Below are 9189 nucleotides of genomic sequence, written 5' to 3' on the forward strand. Positions count from 1 at the left end.
AAGTTTAAAAGATAAAATCACAACATAATTCTATCTTGTGCTCTTTCAACTCTGTTTAAAAAAAAAACCAACAACAACTTTTTTTGGTGTAAAACTGAAAACCAGTAACTGCTTCACAAGTAAAATTTTATTGATGTTATCTTCATATTGAAATCTTTGAAGTTGACAGATCAGAATTTTTTTTTTTTGCTTTAGTTTTTCCTATTCAATATAGGCTGTTTTAAATCAGAGATATAATTAGGAGAAGGTGGAGTAATTCATTTCCTCAACTTGTAGTAGTAAATAAGGAACTTAGCTGTACTTTTCCGTTCTTGGTAGAGTAATAAAAGGTACATGATTGTTTCCAGGAAAAACATCAGATTGGATATGAATGAAGTAAGGTAGTAGCTATTAAAAAGTTTACACTCAATGCTGTTAGTTATAAAAATATTCAAAATATATTTTAAAACATTATTTAATTAATATTAATTGTAAAAATAATACATATTCACTGTAGAAATTTTGGAGATAAAATATACAAAGAAGAAAAGCAATATTATCTCTAATCTCATTTTCTGGCTTTAAACTCTCAGTATATAGAATATTATTTTGGTGTAGTAATCTTTAGCATTTTTTACATATGTGTGTATATTTCTATGTGAAATTGAAATTATATTTATGATTAGATAAATTTAAATCATGCATTGGTCTTTTTAGATTATTTTAAAAATATTTTCTATGTCATTAAACATTCTTTCAAAACTTTAATATGTACATAATAGTCTATATCTGTACTATTATTTATATAACTCTTTATTACAATAAACGGTATTCTCCTGTATTAGGTGAAGCACAATATAGCAGCTAAATGGGAATACTAGTTGAGGAAGATAGAGCTTTTGCTGGAGAACCAGATACCTGAACAAATAATGTAAGACAATAAAGAAGAAAAATGAGATGAAAACAAAAACTAGAAATCCATGATGGTTACAAATAAATACATTTAAAAGTTCCAAATTAAAAAAATAATAAAAATAAAAGTTCCAAATTAAAGAGATTAATGTACCCATATTACATTATTTTACTTAATTGAGTTAAACTTGATTTTTTTTTAAAGATTTTATTTATTTATTCATGAGAGACACACAGAGAGAGAGGCAGAGACACAGGCAGAGGGAGAAGTAGACTCCATGCAGGGAGCCCGATGTGGGATTCGATTCCAGGTTCCCAGGATCACGCCATGGGCTGAAGGCAGTGACAAATTAAATAACTAAATTTAAGCCATATATACACAGTTTCAGTATTTCAAATCATTCATGTATTTTAATTAAAATAATAAATTTTTCCATATGGTTATGTTTTTTGTACTGCATTCCAGATGTGATAAGCAGGTTAACATTATTTCCACATTATACAATTTGATTAGATATGAACAGAAAAAAATCACTGTGTCCTTTGCCATTTTGTAGCTCTCAAGGAAGGGTAAAAATTAGAAAAATATTTAACAAATCCTTTTAATAAATGCATTCCTGCCAGTTAAGGTTGTTCTTTCATTTAAATAACATAAGAGGACCGAAACAGCAACTGATCTAACACATTCAAGTTCACTCATAAAAGTAGTTTGTGATACAGTTGTATGTGATGAAAAAGAAATTAATCTGGTATTGACTGAGACAAGGAGAGAAGAAAATCTCTTCCTGAGTTTTACTGGAAATGTCATTGGATGTTGGTGTTTATTTTTAGTGTTTTGAGGTTGTCATACATTGGAATGCAAAACGTAAAATATTAGTTATAAAGTTTTAAAGGTTTTACATAAATACAGAAGATAAAATAAATGCATAACTCTCATTAACCACTTTTTCCTTTAGCTCTCTTACCAAAATGATTTTATTCTGGATTCTTCATGGTAGCCAGTTATATACATCTACTTTGTTGGTTAAGGTAAAGACAAGTATAAAAGCTAATTAAAAAAAAAAAAACAAGTTATAAGAGTTAGTTCATAAATTTAAATATGTAGTTTAGAAGGATAAATAACCCTACTTACATCAATGAAATCATCCAGACAGAACAAGAAAACATTGGTTTGAAAAGACACAGTAGAGCAGGTCGACTTAGCAGATATATATTGAATGTCCCATCAAAAAGGAAAAGAATACACATTTTTCTCAAATGTACATGGAACATTCACCCAGACATATCATCTGCCAAACCACAATAAAGTCTTAATAAATTTAAGATTGAAGTTATATGAAGTATTTTTGCTCACCATTATGGTATAGAAGTAAGTATTATAAGAAAACTGGACAATTCAGAAATATATGGAGATAACCAACATGCTCCTGCATATTCATGGTAAATGTAGAAATCAAGAGAAAACAAAAAAATAGTTTGAGACCAATGAAAATGGAAATTTAACATATCAAAATTGATGGGATACAGCAAAAACAGTTCTAGGAGGGAAGTTCATAGTGATAAATGGCCTACCTCAAGAAATTTAAAAAAAAAAAGTCAATAACCCAACTTTGTACCTCAAGGGACTATAATAAACAAATCAAACCCAAAGTTAGGAGAGGGAAGAAATAACAAAGATCAAAGTGGAAATGAATGAACTAGGGATTAAAAAAAAAACAACAAGAGAAAAGTCAGTGAAACTAAGAACTGGTTCTTTGAAAATGTAAAATTGACAAATCTTCACCTAGAGTCACCAGAGAAAAGAGTACTCAAAAAAAAAAAATCAGATGAAAGAGGGAACAATACTACAGAAACACAAAGGATTATGAGACTGGTATAAGCAAGTGCATGCTAACAAATTGAAAAGCCTAGAAGAAATAGATAAATTCCGAGAAACATGCAACCCACCAAGACCGAATCATAAAAGAAATTCAAAATATGAACAAATCACTAGTGAGGAGATTGAAAGTAATTAAACACTTCTCAATAAGCCAAACTCCAGGACCAGACAGCTTTACTGGTGAATTCTACTAAACATTCAAAGAATTAATTCCAATCCTTCCCAAACACTTCCAAAAAAAATAGAGAAGGAAACACTTCCAGACTAATTTTATGAGGCCAGTATGCCCTAATTCTGAAAGCAGACAAGAATACCAAAAGAAAAAAAAAAAATAATACAGGCCAATACCTTGGTGAACATAGATACAAAAATTCATTACAAAACATTAGCAAACTAAATTCAACAATACATTGCAAAGTTTATGCAACATGATTAAGCAGATTTATGCCAAAGATGCAATGATGATTCAACATCCTGAAATCAAATCTAACAATACATTAAAAAGATCATACACTGTGGTCAAGCAGATTTACGCCAGGGATGCAAAGATGATTCAACATCCTCAAATCAATCAGTGATTTACTGATTACATAACATTAACAAAACAAAGCATAAAAATCATATGATCATCTCAATAGATGCAGAAAAAACATTTAACAAAATTCAGGATGCATTTATGGTAAAAATCTCAACAAAGTGAGACAACGGGAATGAATTTCAACATAATAAAGGCCATATGTACATAACAAGCCTACAACTAACATACCCTGTGGTATGATAAGAAATATGACAAAAATACACTCTCTTAGAATTTTTATTCAGTGAAGTATTTTAAGTCCTAACCTCAACAGTTAGGCAAGAAAAAAATTTAAAAAATTAAAAGATAGAAGGCATCCAAACTGGAAAGAAAGAGTGTTACTATTTGCAGATAGCATGATATTATATATAGAAAACACTAAAGACTTCACTTAAAAAATTGTGATAATCAATCAAGTTCTGTAAAGTTTCAGGATACAAAATCACTATACAAAAGTCTGTTGTATTTCTATACATTCCTAATAATGAGCTATTGGAAAGAAAAATTAGAACACAGTGTCATCTAAATTTCAACAACAAAAAATGAAGAATAAACTTAACCAAGGAAATGAAAGGCGTGTACACTGAAAATTAAAACCTTGATGAAAGAAATTGAAGGTGACACAAATAAATAAAAAGATATTCTGGGCTCACCAACTGAAAGAATATTGTTAAAATGTCCATACTACCCAAAGCAATCTACAGATTCAATGCAATCTATGAAAATTCCAATGGTGTTTTTCACAGAAATAGAACCAAGCTTCCTAAAATTTGTATAGACTCACAAAAGATCCTGAATAGTCAAAGCAAGAAAAGAGAAAGAAAGAAAGAAAGAAAAGATATTGTCAAGAAAAACAAATTTGGAAACTTCCAGCCCCCTGAGTTTAAACTATATTACAAATCTAAAGTAATAAAAAAATATGGCATAAGCATAAAAACAGACACTTAGATCAAGAACAAAATAGAGAACTCAGAAATAAACCTACACATATATGGGCAATTAATTTTCCGGGAAAGAATAGTTTGAAGAAAATCTCTTCCTGAGTTTTACTGGAAATGTCATTGGATGTTGGTTTTTAATTTTTAGTTTTTTGAGGTTGTCATACATTGGATTGCAAAACATAAAATATTAGTTATAAAGTTTTAAAGGTTTTACATAAATACAGAAGATAAAATAAATGCATAACTATCATTAACTAGAAGTAGTTTTTCCTTTAGGTCTCTTACCAAAATTATTTTATCTTGTATTCCTCATGGTAGCCAGTTATATACATCTATTTTGACTGTTGTTTAAGGTAAGTTAAAAGAATAATTTCTTCAATAAATGGTGCTTGGAAAATTAGACACCTGCAAAAGAATGACACTGGACAGTGTCACACCATACACAGAAATAAGCCAAAATGCATTAAAGTCTTAAATGTAAGGCCTGAAGCCTTAAAACTCCTAGAAGAAAAGATGGTGAACTTCTTGACATCAGTCTTGGTGATCATTTTTTTTTAATCTGGCGCCAAAAGCAAAGGCACAAAAACACAAAAAATCCTACTCCCAAGCTAGTGGGATTACATTCAATTGAAACACTTTTGGCCATGGGATGCCTGGGTGGCTGGGTGGTTGAGCTCCTGCCTTCAGCCCAGGGTGTGATCCTGGGGTCCCGGGATCGAATCCCACATCAGGCTCCCTGCATGGAGCCTGCTTCTCCCTCTGCCTGTGTCTCTGCCTCTCTCTTTCTCTCTGTGTCTCTCATGAATAAATAAATAAAATCTTTAAAAATAAATTTAAAAACAAACAAACAAAAAACAAGACTTCTGTCCAGCAAAGGAAACCATCGACAAAATGAAAAAATATCATACTGAATGAGAAAAAAAAATCTGATATGGGGTTAATATTCAAAATATAAAGAACACATACAGTACAATAGTAAAAACCCCAAACAATTGAATAAAGAAATACACAGAAATCCTGAATGGATATTTTTCCAAAGAAGACATAGACATAGACAGCAAGTACATGGAAAGATGCTCAACATCACTAATCATAGGAAAATGCAAATCAAACCGCAAGGTATCAGGTCACACCTATTAGAGTTGCTCTTATTAGATAGACAAGATATGAAAGTATCCAGTGAGGATGTGGGAACGTTTGTGCACTGTTGATGGGAATGTAAATTAGTGCAGCCACTATGGAAAACAGTACTTGAAAAAATTAAAAATTAGAACTATCATATGATGTAGCAATCCCAGGTATTTATTTATTCAAAGAAAAATGAAAATGCTAACTAGAACAGATATATACATCCCCATATTCATTGTAGCATCATTTGTAACAGCCAAGATATGGAAACAACCTAAGTATCCCTTAAAGGATGAATGGATAAAGATGGTGTGTGTTTGTGTGTGTGAGTGTGTGTGTATACATATGAGGATGTAGATATACATGGAATACACACACAATGGAACATTTTAAAAAGAAGAAATCTTGCCATTGGCAACAACATGGATGGAAATTATGCTAAGGGCATGAGGGTATTATGCTAATTGAAATAAGTCAGAGAAAGACGGATACCACATGATCTCATTTACATGTGAAATCAAAACAAGGCAGAAGCTTGTGGATACAGAGAACAGAACAACAGGCAGTTGCCAGAGGTTAGGGGAAAAGGAACAAAATGGGTCAAGGGGGTCAAAAGATGAAAACTAAATTATAAAAAAAATAAGTATAGAATGGTGACTATAGCTAATAACACTATATTTTATATTTGAAACCTGCTCAGAGAGTAGTTCTTAGAAGAACTCATCACAATAAAGTTGTAACTATGTATGGTGACAGGCGTTAACTACATTTGTTGTAGTGATCATTTTGCAATACATACAAATATTAAATAATTATGTTGTACATCTGAAACAATGCTTTATGTCAGTTATACCTCAATTATTTAAAAAAGGGGGGATCAGGGGAGACACCATGTGGTTTTATAAACAGTACTAGTGTCTAAGACAGCTAGGCATAATGAGGGAATTCGGGGAATACTTCTAATTTCTTTTTTAAAATACAATATAAACTTATCAGCTTCCAGACTGTTTTACCAAATTAAAAAACCAATGGGGATCCCTGGGTGGCTCAGCGATTTAGCGCCTGCCTTTGGCCTAGGGCGTGATCCATCAAGTCTCATGTTGGGCTCCCAGCATGGAGCCTGCTTCTCCTTCTGCCTGTGTCTCTGCCTCTCTCTCTCTCTCTCTCTCTCTCTCTCTGTGACTATCATAAATAAATAAAAATTAAAAAAAAAAAGTTCACTGTTCAAGGCCCCTTGAATCAAATTGGAAAAACAGAAACTATAAATGTATGAGAGGGGAAATGCCTCAAAGTGGGAGATTTTACTCATGATGAACTATGTATTATCTTCTTCTTTCCAGTGGAAGGAAAGCATTTCCAGCTACTTATAACTGAAAAGGAAATCCAACTTGTTCAAATACTTTTCCAAAAGATTTATTTATTTATTTTGAAAGAAAGAGAGAGTGTGTGTGTGTGTACACAGGGGAGGGGCAGAGGAAGAGGGAGAGAAAGAGTATCTCAGGCAGACTGCCTGCTGAACATGGGACCCCATCTCAGGGCCTTGAGATCACGACCTGAGCAGAAATCAATTGTCAGACACTTAACTGACTGAGCCACCAAGGTGTCTTGCTTGTTCAAATACCTTTTTAAAGGAGCTTATTTACCATGATAGTAATATACACTCTAGGAATATTCTGTTCACTTATCTTTGATTATAAGCCTATAGAAATCTAGAACCATTACTCCCCCAAATATATTCAGTTTGAGCAATGAAGAGTGGTGATGGGTTGCATACAATCCTTCTTATATATGTAATATGGTAGATGTTTTAAAATTCCTATCACCATGAATGTGCACAACCGTGGGTATGGAGCTAAATTATTCTCCGTGCACAGCTGGATAAGCAATGCACAAATATCCATGGATAACTTGGATGTGCAATGCATGAATAATCTATGGATAACCTGGAAATGCAAAACTAGAGCCATGGATCTCAGCAGCATGTTCATGTTTAACCAGTGAGACTAATCGGTATCCAATATAACCTTCTGGGCCGATTAACCTAAAATATATTATTTTGAGCAGTTTAAAAAAAGGTCTTTTTGGATCTTTATAATAAAATCTTCTCATGTGACAAAACAAGAATTAATTAGTGTAATATAGAGCCCAGGGGGGGAAAAAGTAATGTTTTATTCAAAGGAATAACTTAGTCATATGTTGAGTAAAGAAATGTTTTCATGTCTTTGGTTGTTTATTTGTTGCAGACCATTTGGAGTGTAGGTTAACTGAAAATTCATTTTATACAGTCAATTTTAAAGCACAATTAATAATTTATATTTGAAAACATTCATCATATATGAGAAACAAATTAGCCCGAGAGCTCCCCAACCCGCACTTCATCTGCTCAGTGAAGAGTCTGTTGGCGTCAGTTCCTGTGGATGGTTTGCAGAAGACCATCCTCTTAAATCCCTAGCAATCACTGGCTCTCCTCCAGAATGAGCCTCATTTAAGCTTGAAGGAGAATTAAAGCAGAGGTTCCCTCAAACTCTGAGCTATTTAATCACTACTTTGGCTCTGCCCAGGGCAATCAGCCCATCAGAGCCGTGACTCATTCCTGGGTGAGCCGAGTCTGGTATGGACCTGGGTGGGATGAGAGCTTAATTATATACTCTGTCTTTTTCACAGCAGGAACAATCGGTATATTTAGAGTCTTCTGTACCGCCTGAGATCGTGTTTGATCTACTGACCTGAGGAGGAAAACTTTCAATATGAATTGCTAAATTACGTAATACCTCATCCCTCCTTTTTCCTCCATCTCTTTGCATTCTTTATTGGTGGAAGATAAGACCTCATCTTAAATACCTCTGACATTTTTATTTCATTGAAGCAAGATCATTTTTCTCTTGGGCTTCATCTTCCTTATGCTTAGATTGCCCTAATTTCTTTTTGAATATGAACTGATTAAACTTGCTGATTTTAGGTCAATACCTCTTGTTCCCTGTCCTTTTTTTTTTTTTTTTTTTAATTTTTATTTATGATAGTCACACAGAGAGAGAGAGAGAGAGAGAGGCAGAGACACAGGCAGAGGGAGAAGCAGGCTCCATGCACCGGGAGCCCGACGTGGGATTCTATCCCGGGTCTCCAGGATCACGCCCTGGGTCAAAGGCAGGCGCCAAACCGCTGCGCCACCCAGGGATCCCCTTGTTCCCTGTCCTAAACAACTTACTCATATCATTTAAATCCTCACAAAAATTTTTATGAGATAAATTGCCATCTCCGTTTAATAAATCTGAAAGCCAAGACTTTGTGACTTTACGATTTGTCTAGGTCTGAAAAGCAAGTGGTAGACCACAGAATAAAATCCAGGTCAGCCTGAATCCAAAATCCCATTATCTTAATCAATAGTGTATCTTACTTCACAAAACAATCTTACTGACTAAAAGTTGTGGAAGTGTTTAGAGAGTCTCTGAAATAGTTACCTTCTCTGAAAACAGAAATGTATTTTCTGTGGAATCGGATCGGAGGTAATCCATCCAGAGTTTAACAGTTTAGATTAACTATAATCTTTGACATGAAGAACTAGATCTTCAACTGACTTAACTTTTATCAGAATTTCTGATAACTTGACAGTGTCCAGTATAGCTAAAATGAGAAGATAAACCAAAGATCTTTAGTCTGTGTTTAGAAGATTCTTCGTCAAATGTGGAGCTACAAATTTACAACATAAATACGGTACTGGGATCCATTATTTCACACATTGTCAAATGGAAACCCTGGTGAATATTTATTCATGA

Source organism: Vulpes lagopus, chromosome 23 (assembly GCF_018345385.1).
Source record: "Vulpes lagopus strain Blue_001 chromosome 23, ASM1834538v1, whole genome shotgun sequence".
In the NCBI taxonomy this organism is placed as follows: Eukaryota; Metazoa; Chordata; class Mammalia; order Carnivora; family Canidae; genus Vulpes; species Vulpes lagopus.